The sequence below is a fragment of the Anser brachyrhynchus genome (genome assembly GCF_964034855.1).
Source record: "Anser brachyrhynchus genome assembly, chromosome: 4".
Taxonomy (NCBI): Eukaryota; Metazoa; Chordata; class Aves; order Anseriformes; family Anatidae; genus Anser; species Anser brachyrhynchus.
The window spans coordinates 49,780,005-49,798,167 of NC_137698.1; the positions used below are offsets into that span (position 1 = coordinate 49,780,005).

Here is an 18,163-nt window from a genome sequence, read left to right on the forward strand (position 1 = left end):
TGACGTTTATTTTAACATTAAATTGCAATACAGTAAGAAATATTTTGAGATTCCACATGCCCTGTTCTTCAAACCCAGCAATCCCTGGTCCAGGACTGTTGCTATAATTTCTCCGAATGTTCCTCAAGTCTGCAGTGTTCTTACTGCCGTCCTTCCTTTGGGAGGCCAGCTGGTGCTGCCTATAAATTCACTATAGTTTTCCCTGGCACTGGCTGTGGAATGGGACAGGATCTTTCCCCAGACATGTATTTCTCTGCATTTCTGAGGCTGTGGTTTCATGCTTTTGGCCTCACCTGTGAATCAGTAGCTGGAGCTTTCATGCGATGTTACTTTCTTCCCGAGTGGATTCTGCCATGGTACGTCTTCTGTTAAGCCGATAAAAGTTGGCATACACCATAGATAAAAATCAAGCCCAATAACCTGATATTAAATATATGTATAAAATAGTGTAGGGTTGGTAATTCTTCAATTCCACTGGGATAATGTAGTCATATCTCATGAGATAATGCTTGATTAAATTGAAAAAAAAATACTGGAGTACACTTAAATGCTCTCAAGCTAGTTATCTCAAGTTCTCTAATAGAAACATTTTGATTGTATGAGGACATAGGCTAATCTGTGCCAGCTGCGCTGTCATTAACTATTCCAAAAGCCTCATTCTCCCTCCTCGAGCAATTTTTTTTTTTCTCTGCAGACATATTTCATGCAAAAGCTATGCCGGCCTTTAAAGATGTTTTAGGCTTTTGTCACAAGATGCGGTGGCAATGTTTATTTTTTTTGATATTAGGAAACCCTACATCTCAAAGGTTTTTAAAAGAGTAGCCAAACATCTTATTATTTCCTTCTTTATGAATTTAGATACCGATACGGTTGTATGGTTATTATAGGACACAGAGAGAAATGTAGAGGACAGAGTAATGTTAATGCTTCATCATACAGAAGATCAACTATTATTTTTAAAGAAGATAGTAAAGTTTCAATGAAGCATGAGTCTATTAATTTATTTGCTTGCCACGTTTGCCAGTTAACTGGAGATGATATCCCATTACCAAAAGTCGCTGTTTGTGTTGCACCGGGGGAGTCTTCCAAGATGAACAATTTCTGAAGTGTGAATCGTAGTAAAACCAGTTGGACTTTAATTCTGAAAAGCAAAGGATCAAGTCTAAAATGAAGATTTGCATTTCATTCTGTTGTTAGCAAAAGAACTTTAATTTATGAAAGAAGCAAATTAAGGTTAAAAATATACATATTAATGCTTCCATTTAGGGCAGATTTTGAAACAAACATTTTTACTCCGTGCTTTGGTGGTTTTATACTTTTTGCTTGAGGACATGCTATTGTTACTACATCATGGTTTTATGATTCATTAAACTTCTTCTCTGTATATGTAAGCGGACACGTCTTAGTGACATACCATAGGCTGCACATTGCATACTCGCAAAGGGGAATGAGTCACCTGGAAAAGAAGCCTGCCCAGCTGGAAACTGTGGAGCCAGTCCAGCTGAAATAGAAGTGTGCAAATTTCATTTTTATTTTGCTTAATAAAAAAAGCCTAACAGTTACATGGCATGTGCTTATGCATCTTAAGAGACTGAAAAACTTAGCCTGATCAGATATTTCCATACATAAGAGTACATAAGAGTACATACATAAGAGTACCCAGAATTGTGGACTTATTGATTTATATGAGCATAGCAGTTTGGCTAAAAGATTTAGCATTTAAAGTGTGCTTTTCTGGAATCCAGCTAAATTGGTATAAACAGATGTGGACATGGGAAACATTAATGCATACAATCTGCTTCCTAACTCTTTCTGATTCTTTATTATCCATTGGTTTTATCCATTTAGTTTACCAGCGCTCCCTGAATCTTGATATTTCTCCTTCCCCCACTTTTTTTTCAAGCCCTACAAATAGGTGTTTTCTATGTGGGTGGCCTACAGGAAAGCTGGGGAGGGACTCCTTATCAGGTAGTGTAGCGACAGGGTAAGAGGTAATGGTTTTAAACTGAAAGAGGGGAGATTTAGATGAGATGTTAGGAGGAAATTCTTCACTCAGAGGATGGTGAGGCACTGGCACGGGTTCCCCAGAGAAGCTGTGGACGCCCCATCCCTGGAAGTGCTCAAGGCCAGATTGGATGGGGCTTTGGAAAACCTGGTGGAAGGTGTCTCTGCCCATGGCAGGAGTTGGAATTATATGGTCTTTAAGGTCCCTTCCAACCCAAATCATTCTATGAGTCTACATTTTTGCAGAACAGTTTGGCTGTTAACAAGTCTGTCTGGCTTGTTAACAGATGGATTCTACCAACCTGAAATTGATTCACTAAATCTTATGTGGAGATTCAGTAACACCAATTGTGAAGAAAGGACCAGTTAATTATTTTACTCTCTTAACTTGAAAACTGGAACTACTGAAAATGAAGCTGAGATTTGTGAAGCTGAGGATTTGTGAAAATCAGGTCAGGCCAATTTCTGGGCTTTCTCTTTACACTCTGATCTCATAAGGTCAATTAGAGTATCAGACTCTTGACTTAAACAATTAAGTGTCCAACAGGCACAATCCTTAATCTTGTTAAACCCAAGAATTAAAATAGTTTCACTACTTTCACTTAGCACCAGTCTCTAAATGCACTGAATTTCTATAGCACCATCATTGTTACTGAATGATAACGCAGCATAGACCCACTAATGTGCCTAGCTGATCCAAAAATAACACTATGAATTCTTGGAGCTTATATTTGGATTTCAAAGACCTGTCAGAAGCCTTCCCATGGTGCTCGCTAACAGTAGAGAGATTACTTTTGTTATATTTTAAGTGTATAATTTGTCGTATCTACTAATGATCTGTCCCATCCCTTTGTAGTTAAGATTGCAGTAACTTGAATTATTTGAAACTGAAGTAATACAGCAGTAGTCTATGACTCACTAAATATCATTGGGCTAACTATACCATACTCATTCCCACAGCTGTACTCACTGATATTCCACTCAGTCTTTACTTGGGTGAAGCTTAACTCAGAAACTAACTTTTAGATGCATGAGTGTTATGATTCCTTCAATAGGTCCATCTTGCTGAGCATGAATTTATATGTTACCCTACTTGCATAACCTGAAAATCACTTAGAATCATTTCATTTAGGTTGGGAAAGACCTCTAAGATCATCTGGTCCAACCCTGAACCTAACGATACCAAGTCCACCATTAAATCATGTCAGTAAGCACTAAAAGCTACTGTTCAAGTGCAATTCAAGAGTTTTCTATTACCTAGAGACTAAATTACGCCTTATCCTCTCTAACTGGCAAATCTTGGGAATTTGGGGTTATTTTCATTTTATTTTTTTCATAGAAATTCTGCATCAAGGTAGGGTGACATCACTGAAAAGATAGATTTACCTAGTTAGGCAATCATTTCTGGTTATTTCATAAACTGTGTTCTGTCTGCAGCCACAGATGTGTCATAGGGGATATTGACTTTGTTCTCTGTTCTTACTGTGGCTTAGTGGTTACAACCAGGTGTTTTATACTGCTTGGTTATTAAAGTTTTTGCAATTTTAATAGCCTATGTTGTTTGTTTCCTTTTGTCTGTGTTTATGCTCTTTTTTTGGATCAAAGATGCAGAGCCAGACATAACATGCCCCACAGCTGCTCTGCTATTCCCCTACTTCCTCAATATATGCTCATTGTTCATTGCAAATGTGATTGTGCTACCAATTTTTTAACTCAACCATTAGTAAACCACAAATGTCAGAATCATATATTCAATGACACAATACAGACTAACACTCCATGTAACTGGAAAAAATAGGTACTTGTGGCTCAGGGAGACAGACAAAAAAAAACAAGCAGAAACAAGATTTTCCTCCAACACTCCTGAAGGCAATGCTTTCCAAATTTGGAGAGATAAAGATATGCTTCAAGACAAACATATATTTTAGAGAAACTAACTTTAATATTTCAAGCTGAGGAACTTAAAGGAAACTTCACTCTGCCATTTGCAATCCTTATGTTTGTGATCTCTTCCTTAAAAATTCACTTGAGGGTAGAAAGGTTGAATTAGAGAGCCATGATTTGTGATCATTGCCTCTTAACCCTAGACTTTGGAAACTACATCACTGCCGGACCAGTTGACCCTTCTGCAAGATTGTGTGGATCATTGATGATCCATTTAGTGGCCCCAGATCAGTTGAACTAACAGAATTGGTTCATGTCAGGTAAGCCCATTTCAAAGCCACAGAAGTTGGTTCAGATTTTTCCAGTGGCCTGATGCAGGGTGAGTTAGGCAAAGGGCAAGCTAGCGTTTCTGAAAATACTTGAATAAATTAAGTAATCTGCTGTGTCTATTTCTCTTGAATCTGAACTGTTGATATTGCTCTCATGCCATTAGGAAATGACAATCACACTATGCTGAGATTCTCAAAGATATACAATTAAATCTAGGTGAATGTTTTCCCTGCAATATATCCAAGCTAACAACTTTTTCAAATACCTTCTCAAAATGGTGATATTCAACACTTTAAAAATATTCCTTGCTAGTCGCTGTTCATATCTGAACTTTCTACGCTACATTGACCACATGAAACTTCAGGCTGCTTGTGAAGAATAACAGAAGACCCCAAAATCTCAATTTCATATTGTCTTCAGGGTTATTTCTTTTTTATGTTATTTGTTTTTCCTGTCCTGAATACTACTTTTTCCAAGGCTCTTTGTACCCTATTTTCTTGGCATGCGTGAGTTTTATTCCATCTGCTTTTTTACAATGCAGCTTGTTCATTGTTAGTAACATCCTGCTTGAGTGTTTATAATGGTGTGTTCGTCCAGTTAAAATCCACCAGAAGTATATTGCCGAGATCATAGCAAGGTGCTGATTGACAATACTGTTGTTTTTTTTTTTCCAGTCTGGAGCAAGTTTGAATTTCTTATTCTTTCCTTTCAGATCCTTCTCTTTCCTTATTCATGGTGATAATGAGTTTTCCTTTCCTGTGTTCTTTTTTACATCTCTTACTAGCTAAATTGTTGGCCAGAGTTTTTTACATTTTCATTCAAAAAGTCTTTTCAATGTCAATCTTACTACAACTATAGAATGCTTAAAAATGTTATATTTAGTTTAAAAACTGACTGTGTCATGTTCTGAGATTTTGTAATATTTCTAGCCACAATTACTAGAATTCTCCAGTTAAATTTGTTAAACATTAGTTAAAGCATGTGATTTAATGCTGGCTCTGTCATTTTTGTCTGTTTTATCCTACCTCCTTTTTGAGAAAACTCTTCAACTTAAACCTCCAATTTGGCAGAGCCACAGATGGAATAAATAATAAATTTGCATCCATTTTTTTCCTATATATTTGTGTATATATACTATGTATGCAGGTATACATTCATATACATATATATTAATCTCCTACATCACTGTTATCATATTTAAAATGTAGATACATTGAGTCTCAGGATTTACTGCCAGCTTCATCTACCACTCAAACTTCCAAGCTCTTGACTAGAGGTTACTGGGCCCTTTGTGGATGCACACACTGACACAGGCTGACTGACTGAACTCGAATTGAGCAGCATGTCATTTCTGAGATAAGCACTTCTCCCCTTCTGTTCCTGAAAGGCAGCAGCTGCAGAGGGAAACTATCAGTCATCAGCTCCCCAAAACAGAGATGTGCAGGCACATAATTGCACTTCAGGCTGGACTGGGTGGCAGGAGTTCACCTCTCAGCTGGCACCAGCACAGAGCACAATGCTTTTCCTTCCTCCTGATCTAGACCATCAGAGCTGAGCACTGATGCCATTACCTGCTAAACCCCGAACGGAATTCACAGAAACAAAAACGAAAATGCTGCAGACGCAGCCCAGCCTCAGACGGACTCAAGGCCAGCTATTGCATCGCTAGTTACCTCTTCATTGGCTGTGGAGGCCCACATTTCATTTCAGGCTGTCATTTACTGCTTATTACTGCCTTGATCTTCAGTGTAAACACAGCCTGTAGATAAATGTGTTGAGAATTCAGGTATGACAATTGTGCAGTAATCTGTCATGTCAATATTTCTAATGATTTATTTATTTATTTATTGGAACAGCTTATTTCTTCAGTGTCTTACTGTACAAGAAAATATAGAAGTAGATAAATAAGCAGGGGGGAACGATAAAATCTAGACCTGGTTTTCCATCTAATACCTGGGCATACAATTTGGGGATATAGTATTTTTGCTCTTGCTGACAGAGTAAGCAAAAATCCTCAGCCAGCCCTGGTATAAGTCACACAATGCCCATCATGGCTGTTATGAAATGATGTGAAAGAAAACTATATAGTGATATCCCAGTAGAATACTATTGGAGCTGAACTTTCTCTTTAGTTGCAATAATTTTGGGGTGTTTTTAAAAAGAATGTACAGTGCTATTTAGTTACTAATCTATTTCTCTTACTTCCTAAAGGAGATTAGTTATCATATAATAGCAATTAGTTTATGGATGGGCTTGGTTCCAGGGTATGACTGGCAAGTATTTTGTGTAAGGCTGTATACAAAAGCAGCAATACATATCCAACAACAGTACTAACACTAAGTTGAAATGCAGTAGAGTGGTAAATCATTGAGCAAAATGCTTAGCTGCATTCAGTAATAGTAACTATACTTTCTGCCTAATCTTGCTTTACTAGTAATTTTAGGAGATAATAGTTTACTTAGTTTCCACCAAGTAATGGAGAAACTAAGGACAACATTAACAATTGGTTGGAAATGACTTTGGGAGGTCCTTTGTCTAGCCTCCTGCTCAAACAGGGCTAGTTGTGAGGTCAGACCAGGTTGCTCAAGACTTTGCACACTTGGGTCTTGAAAACCTCTAAGGATGTGCAGCCTCTCTGGGTGACCTGCTCCACTGCTGGACTCTCCTAGGTGAAAAGTTTTCACTTATATACACCCTGATCCTCTCTTGTTTCAACATTTGTACCTTTGCACTTGTGTCATAGCCCCGTGCACCTTTGGGAAAGTTCTGGCTCCATCCTCATCGGTTCTGGGGGCTGCGGGGAGGGTGGCCTGAGGCCTTGCAGCGCTGAGGCTTAGGCCTATGCCATCTTGTAGCCACAGAAGGCAGGGAGCAGAAGCACAGGAGAAGGCTGGAGCAATTGCTGCCTGCTAATCCCACAGCCTACAAGATTAGCCATCTTTCTGACAAGCATTCATCTCACCTGCCTCTTGTTAACCATGGTAATTGATGACTGTTTACTGCCTTGAGGTCTCAGTGTGCTGCCAGTAGGTTTCACCTCACAAATGCTGGGAGGTGAAATGGCTTCCAAATGACTTTTATTTGCTTCGCAACAGAATGATGCCCTGAAAATACCAGGCCCTTCGGCATACTGGGCCTTTCTCTTGCTAGTGATGAACTTTTACTACGGGTGAAGCCTATGTAGAAGGTAAAGGGTTTTGCAAGTTGCTTATCAGCAGGAGAGTCTAGGAGAAGCTGAGGAGAGTTGTGAGGGTGGCCATAGATGGAAAAAAAGCAGCTCCTGCCATTGCAGAGTAGTGGAGAAAGATTTGGCCTAAATGAGAGACTAGGGGGACTATCATACCATCTCCAAGGGGGAGGGAAAAAAAATAAAAAGTCTGTCACAAAGAGTGAAAATTGGCAAAAATAAGAATTAACGAGTTCAAGCTAAAGAAAGATTGTGATTCCACATTAGAACTGTTTTTTTTTTTAGTGCTGAGGAAGGTAGCACTGGAATAAAACCTCCTTTGCTTGGGGCATATGTGGTGGTTTGTAAGAGGAGCCGAAGGGCCATCTGTCAAGTATGACAGTGCTGTCATTGAGAGGGAGACAGATGACATTGCATTTCAAGATCTCTTCGAGTTGTATTTTTAATAGATTTATGACTTTCTATTGTTAGCTCATTAATAGTGTATATAAATGTGTGATGTTTGCTATTGTATAGTAATGCAGTTGGAATCCATTTTGTTGATGGTTTCAGATAAAAATGATCAGTAGACTTGGGAAGCTGAACTTGCTGTTGAAAAAGCAATGAATGCTTAAAAATAAGTAAACAAAATATACTCATTTAAATGTTTATGGGAAATTGCTTTAGTGGCCATCATGGGGAGCATCTTTGGGTGTGGAGTTTGGATAGAAATGCTAAAGGAAAATGAGTATTTAAAGTGGATGACAGAGAAAAATCTAAGAAAATAAATTTTTAAGTGGTAAATAAATTCAAGGATTCAGAAAGGTAGCTACAGAAGAATGAGGCTTTCAAAATAACTGTCTTCTGTTTGTGTGTTACATTGGCTATGTCCTTTGATGTGAGTGGATAGCCCACCCTAGGGGCTAGTTTACAGGCCAGCGTATGTGTCTGAGTGAGTCCTCAATGCCATGCACTGTGCACAGATCAGTCCGATTAAGAAATATTTTATAGCTAGAATAATTCCAGTGTGCATACACATATTTCAAAGGCATACACGAAATAGCTGAATATATTATAAAGGAGAGCTGAATAACTTGTCTGAACCACAGACTTTTACAAAATTCCAGTCAACCACTTACCACATGATCAGACACTTAGCTTTGATGAATTTCAGACAACAATATGCAGAAGACAGATGATATTAAGTGGTGTCTGAGGTAAACAAAGTTTTTTGGTTCTTTTTACCCAATTTGGGACATTATCAGCCCCGCAGAAGCAATCTTGTAATTGCTGTAGAATTTCAAAGAAGCTGGCTTGACTGCAGCATCTTGGCTATTTAATGCAGGAAATATCTTAGCTGTAAAATACAGAGCAGGCCATATAAAGGATGATCCAGCTTCCTTTGATTCTGTAATTTCTCAAAACCTCTGATTGCCATTTATTACAATTTTCTAAGAATTCAGAGTTGAACAGAGAGCATGCACTATAAAGGCTTTCAGAGCTATCTAGAATCTCCTCATGTGGCTGAAAAGAAATAACTGTTCACTTGATCGACAGTTTCCACTCCCCACATATTTGTTCTCAGTCACAGTTTGGGGGGCTTGATTTACGTATGACTAGGCTTTCATGTAGTTAAGTTTACAAGGCTGAAACGAAAATCTGATTTTGCAACCCTTTTGTTGAAATGGCTTTGCTGAAGTGAGATCTGAATATTTAAGGTTGTTGAGTATTAACCCAAACCTGAACTCTAACTTTGTTTCAGTCTTATTCAGAAACAGAAATTTTATCATTCTTCGAGACCAAGATTTTTACCTCCAGCTGCTCAGTCACCAATAATGGTTCTTATAAATAAAAATGTGCTGCAGGTTGTGACACAAAACTACCCTTAGTTCAAATCTTACTGTGCAGAAGTAATTTAATAACAAAGTAATTGTCACTGGGACAATCTAATTTTCACATGGGAAAGAATGAGTTCTTTTCCAAGAAAACAAGGCACTTAGAATCCTTTCACTGCATATAAAATATTAGCTATGGATTTTCTCATGCTATCATATTCTCCTACAGGCTTGTTACAAAAAAAAAAATGTATTTCTGGGTTTTCATCAGCTATATAGACTGGCAAAGCTAAAGAAGGATGCATGTGTGAATTGAGGGGCAGCGTACAGAAACTGACTGCTCTTTTTTTTTTTTTTGACAGTACTCTCTTTCAAACTCTCCCCAGCTATTCTAGAATGTTGAGATTCCCCTAAGTTCTTTGTGGTGGTGTCCTGAAGAAAAACATTGGAGAAACCCTCAGAGTCTTCAATGCCTGTAAAGTTAGAGTAACCTCATCCTTAAAAATAAGGTTACACTTATATGATCACTTAGCACCAACATAAATCCAAGCTGTTGGAAGAAATAAAAATCAGTGCCGCTTTTTGTCCCTCCTCTTTGGCCTGGACTGATATTTGCATGGTTACAGAGATCCTTCCACGCTGGGGAACTGATCCTGCTCGACACTGCCCATTTCCCAGGGACAGCGTTCAGATGAATCCCTGCTGGCTCTCTACTGGAGACTTGTGCTGGCAAAAGGGAGGTGAGGGGTGGCCAGGGAGAGAAGACAAGGGAACTGCAACTAATAGTAAAACTATGAATTCTGGAAAAATTGAAGCAATCATGGCCTATATCAGATCATGGTTCAGATATCCATTTTATACAACCAAGTTTGGGCAGAGCTATAAACAGGACAAAGTTACTAAACAAGTTAGTCCTCATCACGGTGATATATATGAATCTTGAAATACTAAACTCTTACTAATATCATGTAAGGTAAAAGAAAAGGCAAAAGTATATTTTAAATTATTGACTACTGTAAGGTTTAACAGTGGATTTACTACATAATAGTAAACATCCATTAGAGTTCGTCTTCATACTAAAAAGAATGTTTGAAAAGAAGAAATGAGCAGTGTTTGAAATCCATGGAGCAGTACAGCCATCTCATTGCTAGAGTCAAAATCAAGTGCACTTGTATAGTCTTACGTAGGGTCAGTCTAAATATAGTAAATATAGAGAAGCTGAGCAGAACACTTAGAGTAACAGAAAAGCACCAGTCTTGCAGCAGCATGGGGAGGCAAAACTGAAAGGCAAGCAAGTAGATCTTTGAGTTTGGGGGCTTTCAAAGTGTTTGACCACAACTCTTTCCATTTCTGAACATAGTCCTTAATTGTACGAAGAGCCAATTTTGGAGATGCATGTGCCATAGTAAATACTCTCATTGTTACAATGATATTATGGGACTTCACACTGGTTAAGCCCTGCAGGAAAAAGGTAATTCAGTTTTATAAATGTTTTTTCGATAGGCTGATAACTAAATCAATAGTGTCATGCAAGTCACATGCAATCATAGGTAGCATTCTGAGAATCTGTTCCACTGTTTTTATTTCAGAGAACAAATTGACTCAAAAAGAAACAGTTTTATTTTGAAGTTCAATGTATCTAAGCGAGTTCAGTCTTACTAGAAAAGAGTTTAAATTCTCAGCTTCCCCCCCCTATTTGTCACAAAATGCTTGCACTAGAAAAATATGACTGATACAACTTCTGGAACTTTGTTCCCTTGCCCCTACATCTGCCATAGCAGTAAGTGTAAGAAAATCTTTAAACAATTCTTTCAGGTCACTTGCATGACTTTCAAAATCTTCAGTCAGTGCATTTTTTCTGATGAAATGAACCAGAAGTAACACCAAAATATTGCAAAAGATTTCCAGACAGTACCCTTTGCTTATAAGGGTGGTCTGTGCAAAAACAGAATATTAACAGTGTAGGAAAAGTTTTGTATATTGCAAAGCTTCTGTGATGTTTGTCCTTCTACATTTGCACAAAATAACTCCGCTCTAACATTTTTGTTGTTTTCTTTGATTTTTGTTGATCTCCAGTGCTCCACTTTAGTGCTACTGAATAACACAACTAAGAAGAGGTGTAGAATAGTACAATGAACTTGTATACACTTTTCCCTATCTTGGTGACTGGGCAAAAAGACTGTAAGTAGGTCTTGTCACAGCACATGTAGAACATCCCACATCACATCACCCCTTTCAACCTGTAACCTTAAACTTCTTGTTTTAATAGGGTTAGCATTTTAACCATCTAAGGCACTTTTATTTCTCACCTGGAATAAGTTGAGTGGTTTATGGAGTTTGATTCTTTTGTGATGCTGTGATACTTTCCTTACTGCATAAATTAAGTCCATCCTGTAGCAGATTAACTGGTGACTCATTTAAAATAGGCATCATGCAGTTGGTTTCATACTTTTTGTGCCTTGATCCTGCTGTTTTTTTAGACATGGAGTTGTCTGGACTCCCTGAGGGCCGCTGTGGTCAATACATACCCGTTGATATCGTATAAATTTCTGTACAAGACTCTAGGTCTTCTGTCAACAGTGATTCCCCAAACTCAGTCTTTCCATACCCTCAGCTCTGAAGTTTCTTATTTTCTTTGTTCTCTCTTTACAGAGGTCTCCATGATCTCTCCCAGAATAATGTGAATAGTATTCTTTGCTGGATATACCTTATCTTAGTTTTCCTCGATTCCCTTTCTCTCTTAATGGCCTTCCCCAGATACAAGAGGCATCACAAACTGTTTGTGTTTGGTGGACAGACCTAGTAAATTTCCCACGTAAATTGCTAACTTGAGCAAGATTACAGAAAAGAGAATGATAAATGCAGATTCTTCTGTCTCTATCTAGATATATAAATACATGACTGGATTCTCAGAAGCCATAAGCACTGGACTCATTTCAGGGAGCTGCAGGTTATTACAAAATGTTCCTACATTTTGTCATTCAAGATATACAAATTCTCAGGCAAATCTTGGTAATGAGCTAGTGCAATCTAGTTTTTTTTAATAGTCTCTCCAGGTAAATATTTGTAATATTTGTTTCTATATTTAGAGAAGAATGCCAAATTTAAACCTATCATCAATGTACAAATTCTCTTTGCTTTGCAAATCAGAGTGTATGCATGTATGTGTGTGTGTGTTTATGTGACTGTGTATACAAAGAAATATAAATAGACCCACAGGACTCAGAAGAGCAATATAAAACTAAAATGAAAGGTAGAAGCAGTTAAATATTTATATTTTTACCCCCCAAAATTAGAAAAAAGGTGAATGATAACTTGGAATTCTTCAAGCTAAGCCCTCATGTGGCAAAACTTACAAGATTAAGTAACTAGATAAACCTGCTCCCTTCATCTGATAATTTGTTATAGTTTTTGTATAACAGCACATTTCTTCCATAGTGCCTTCTAGTTTTGCATAAGCATTTTTCTCAGAAAGAAAAGCAAATATAGTGAAAATATTCACTGCAGGCTTTTAAGTTACCAGAACTTCATACACTGAATAGAAACTCATCTCCTTCCACACAAAAAAAATAGGGAGTTTGATTAAGATATTATTAGCAAGTGGATTGTGTTGTGTTTGTTTGTTCTTTTTAATAGGTTGTTTTTTTTCATTTACTGAAATCTCATTCATATTAATGAACAGATAACTTACCTAAAAAGACTGAGTTGATGGTGCAACCTGTATTCTCAGAACTCTTAGCACGGTTAGCATGATAATCATCTAAGGCACTTCTGTTTCTCACCTGGAAAAAGTCAGAGTGTAATATGATTTTATGTTTTTTAATACTTATTTCTGTCTTAAGCCTGATTCAAAGCCCATTGCAATCAGTGGAAAGAGTACCATTAATTTTAGGAGACTGCTCAGTACTATAATTGCAATATCTTCAGGTATTGTGGTATAGTATCACTAACAGACTTCATATAAGTATTATCTGGTTTCTAATATTTTCATTGTTAAATTGAAGGACAAACTAGGTGTTATATTCATACCTCTTCCCCTGTTTCTTTGAACTGTCTTCAGTGCAGTGTAAAACTGAAAGCATTAGGTTCACTTTCTGTTCATAAATAATTCCTTATGTCCAGGTTTAGGCACCATCTATGCCTAAAAGATATTACAGCGAAGCTAAAATAGTATCAACCTAACAATGTCAATATATTCATTATGAATAGAAAGTTTTATTGCACATAGTAGTCAAGACCTGTTGTGGCTGAGTCTGTATTTCATTTCTAAGAAACACCTGTATTAAATTTTACAATCACTTTAGGTATATTCACTTCAATTTCACTTCATCATTATAAGGAACAAATTAAAACTTCTACTTAGTATCAAGAGATGTCAGAATTTATTTTCTTTCAGAAGTGACTGACTTTTCTTGAATACCAGTGGGACTTTTTTTTTATTATTTTAAATTGTGCTTACTCCCACAACATTAAGAAGGGTGGTCAGTTGGTCCACCCCCTGCCCCTCCTCCCCCCCCCCCCCCATTGTTCACACTTTTTCCTTGCAATATTTAGAATTGCTATTTAATCTTAATACATAGTTTGTGAGAAAAAGAACAAACATTAGAAATGGGTGTAAGTCTTTCCATGGTAACTCTTTGCATTTCAAAGGGTAGAATTCTGGTATAACATTTTTAAAACATTATAAAACAATACAAATTATCGTAATAGATAAACTTGAAGATATTCACAATGATTTATGATTACTTAAATTTTCTCACATGTTGTTCCTTGTAGCTGATATAATTTGGAGTTTGGACCATGCACAGTCTCGTAGATCTGATTCCTAATTCGATTTCACTAGATATGAGGACCCATGTGAATGATCATTGGCATCAATTCTTGATTTACCTGAACTATCTAGTTTGATAAGTCAAAGAAAAATAAGTGTAAATAAAATTGCAAAGACCAGAACAGGTTTCCTGAAGGACAAACCCTTCCTCTGATTTAACTGCAAAAATAAGACCGTTCTCCTCCTATCAACCTACAAAATAGACATGTAATATATAAATGTGCAAATATATAAATGCACAAACATATTTGTTTATTTGTAAAACATACACCAACAACAGATATATATCCAAGCAAAATTTCATAATGTCAGTACTCGGGTTTAATTTCTGACAATTAAAATGAAGTCACTATTTTGCCTTGTGGTATGGCCCTGCTTGATTTTCAGCATAATATGAAAGCAGTAAGATGTTCACTGAAGTAGTTTGTTTTTGACTTTGCACAAAATAACCAAACCAGAGGTATTTTTTGCAATATCAAGAATGCAGCATCTGTCATCTTTCACTTGTGAGGTTCTATATAACTGCAATATTTTTCCAGTCTGATAATAAGTACTCAGATTACTGTCATAATATTCTCCACAAAGCACAAGTCTTTCCCCTTGTAGCAAGCAGAAGTGGGGTCCAGTAAAGGTAAAAACTTGTCTTTTGCTTAGTTTGTCAGTCATAGCCAGCATGACTCTTAGAACGCATATAGTGCCAATTTACAAAATATGAAGAAGTAAATCAGAAAGTAACTGAATATTGTCTATGCTGAAAAGAGCACGATTAATGATTTTATGTTTTCACTATATTTTTCACCCATTGAAGACCAATAATGTTCATGTTGTACTCTGTACCCTTGTGCGATTTGATTTTGGCAAATTTTCATAGTCATAATGCTGACATGATCCTAAATCAGGAATGACTACTGGGAGTTCAGTGTCATCAGACCAGCTACTGTAAACAAGTGTAACTGCAAAGAAAGAGAGCTGGATTTCATCCTCTGTTTTTTTTTTAAACACTATTTTATAAATCTTATACTTTAGATTATTTGTTAGTTAAAACTGGTTGTTAATTTTAGGTACCTTCTGTTGATTACCTGAATTAGCTCCACCAATTATTCTTTCCATTACTATTGCAGGAGAATAGATATAATGTTAACGCAGTAATGACAGACTGTGTAGTCTATGTTTTCCATTCCAGTATCTACCCATGGTAATATGATGTTAGCTAGAGACTGACCCTGCTTGACTTAGTTGTACAGTGCAGAGCTGTTGTGTTTCAAGAGCAACCACTTCATGCATAACTACTGCCTGCAGTCCCTGATGAGTTTACACAGCCAAGTAATAATAATTCCTCAGATTATTCTGTCACAAGATTTTTGAGTGACTTTCCATTTCATCAATAGTGAATTGCTGAATTTCACTATTAAAATAACATCTCTGCTAGATGGTTTATTTGGCCAACATGAAACATGGAGAACTACATTCAAATCTGTCTCATCCAATATAGAGTACAGCCTACAGGCTGAGCATGTGTTTAGGCAAAAATGTCTGTAGAAAGGAAGTTACTAGGCTTTTGTTTAGGTTAAATTAGTTTAGAACATGAAAGATGGCAAGTTTATGCAGTGGAAATCAGGTGAAATTCAGGAGACCTTATTTGTGAAAAGCACACAGGTTTGAAAGATCTTGGGAAAGGTTGGGGAAGTGGAGAAGCTTCACCTCACTTCTAGTCCTGAAATCTTTGAGTTCCTGGGATTTTCCAGCTTGGGTAGATTTGGATTTTATGTTCTGTATCATTTTTCAGTGCTTTTTCCTCTCTTTCTAGAGAATACAGCACTATTGTTGAAGGAAGAAGCCATTTATTTTTGTCTGGAACTGTAAACAGCGTGCATTTTATTAAAAGGTTGTGTCTTTCAGAGGTAGATTTTCAGATGCTATTGTATTTATTAACTTTCTTTTCCAGAAGGATATGGTTGTGAAAGTCACAATTTCTACATTATATAGAAATCAAGTGCCTCTGAAGTCTTCACTTCTGCAAATATAACTCATTTATAGGTTTAATGGGAATTAAAAAGTGCATGTTATGGAGGGAACTGTAAACCAGTGCTACAGAATGCATTATGTTTGGAAATATTTAGTCAGCTATTTAAATTGCTTATGAGAAGAATCAGAAAAAAAGTTACTTTCCCAAAAATGTGTGTGAATGTGTGTTGACATCTGCATGCATGAGCACACCTGTGCATGTGTACATCAGTGTATGTTTATGTTATTTGTTCCATTTTCAGTCTATTCTAAATATTTGTTCAAAATATGATTTACAATAGTAACCTTACTGTGATCTTTGCTGGTGTCTTGGACTTGTGTCTTGTGTCAAAAAGGAGTGAAGTGCTTTAGTTTTCTTATTGAATTTTAATATTCTCCACTCAGAACACTCCCCTAATATAATGGAGAATAGGACTCCAATATGGAACTGTAAAGTATGAGTGTAAAATTTAGAGAAAGATAACATTTTTAGGTAGTTTTCAAAGCCTGTGACCTGAACACTGCAGTGTAGAAGGACTGAAATTACACCTTGGCTGGTCTCTTTTGTTTCTGAGTAGGTTACAATCATCATATTGTACTGATAACATGCATATAAAAGTTGCAATCTTAAATTAAAAAAAAAAAAGAGGTATTTTGTATTTTTAGAAATACTCTACGTCAGTTGCCGTCTATCCACGAAACATTCAAAATCAGAAATATAACATTTTGCACAAAGAACTTTATATGCAGACGTTGCCAGGTGTTAGTGCAGAGTGTTATTGCTGTAGTGACACCTATTTAAACAACCTCAGTTTGCAAATTTAAGCACAAAGGAGCTTAGTAGCAAAAAGACAAACAAACATTTGAAGACATAGGAGTACTTAGGGGGAAAAAATAGTGTTATTCTTTTCAATGACAATATAAACTCCAAAATGGCAAAAGCGTCTAAAAAGAGGCTGAATCTCATCTGTAGCCACATTTCCCAAAATATTTTCATTGTATTAGCATTGTATGCTGATGCTAGTAACAGGGCTTGTGAAATGTTTTCCTTGTAAAAATGTTTGGATTTCTTTTAATATGAACTTAACTTTGGGGATGAAATACTTAATTTAGGAGTAATTCTAGCTTGTTTCATTCTGGGAATGACTACAATACAATGTTCTACAATGTTCTAAACATATGAATACATTCAAATTCAACTAACTCCTTTTTCACAGCAGGGAGTATACAAATTGAAAGAACTATTGCTTTTTCCAGTTTGTGACCTAAAGCGATTCCTCATTTTGTGCAGATGTTGAAAATAAAATCTCCAGACAAGTTTCAAGTTTAACCTACCCTGTGTGTTCATCATACATTCTTGAACTGCCCAGTACAAATGCCTGAAGGCAGAAATTAAGGTTTTAAGGGTCATTTTCAAACAGTTACCTTCTAATACTTAAGTTCTGATTTCATAATGCTAAAGGTAGAATTTCTGTTTAATTCTATAAATATCATTTATATGATTGTATACTAATTTGGAAAGTAACTAACTGCCAGAGTAGGAAAATGTGAGAGACTGGATGCAAAGGATGTTTTCAAATGAAAACGAATTGCTAATGTCTTGCTGGCTTTAGATCATATCACACTTTGGTAATAAAATCTCAGAATATACACACAAGGGAGATATAGAAAAGACAAATAAGCTATAAAGCTCTTGGAAATTTATTAAATAATATCAAGGCTAAAAATGTCTAAACATAAATTAATCTCCTAATAATATTTATTTAGTCTGTTGTATTGAATCTCCAACTCAAGATTAGCCTTCTTTTATTTGTATATGTTTTTTTCGGTATAATTTTTAGGCTTATATGTACACAATTTAATAGCAACATGGCCAAACAGAAGGAGATTATTGTGCTATTCAGTAAAATGTGAAAACAAGCTATAGTTAAAATGTTGAAACTTCTCATGACAAGGTTGATGTCAACAGCAGTCAAAACCACAAACCATTGCTAGGACTACTGAACAGAATAGCTGAATACCATACTAATATTATTGTTTCCGAAAGAGGTGCTTGCTTGCAAAGCCAGCCGGTTGTGTCAAGCCTGAATATCACTTTGAGCAATATTT

The 18,163-nt window shown here is 36.5% G+C and overlaps 1 protein-coding gene across 7 annotated transcripts in view; it reads left to right on the top strand.

Moving 5' to 3' along the window:
• DLC1 (DLC1 Rho GTPase activating protein) overlaps window positions 1-18,163 on the top strand; it is a 281,768-nt gene that overhangs the window by 89,297 nt on the left and 174,308 nt on the right. Inside the window, exon 1 of one of the 7 annotated variants that reach the window (XM_080591594.1) lies at window positions 7,255-7,405. The exons of the other annotated variants lie outside the window; for them this stretch is intronic. The gene's annotated coding sequence lies outside the window, so the exon portion shown is untranslated. Of the gene's footprint in view, window positions 1-7,254; window positions 7,406-18,163 lie in introns of those variants that run through there. 7 annotated transcript variants of the gene reach the window in all.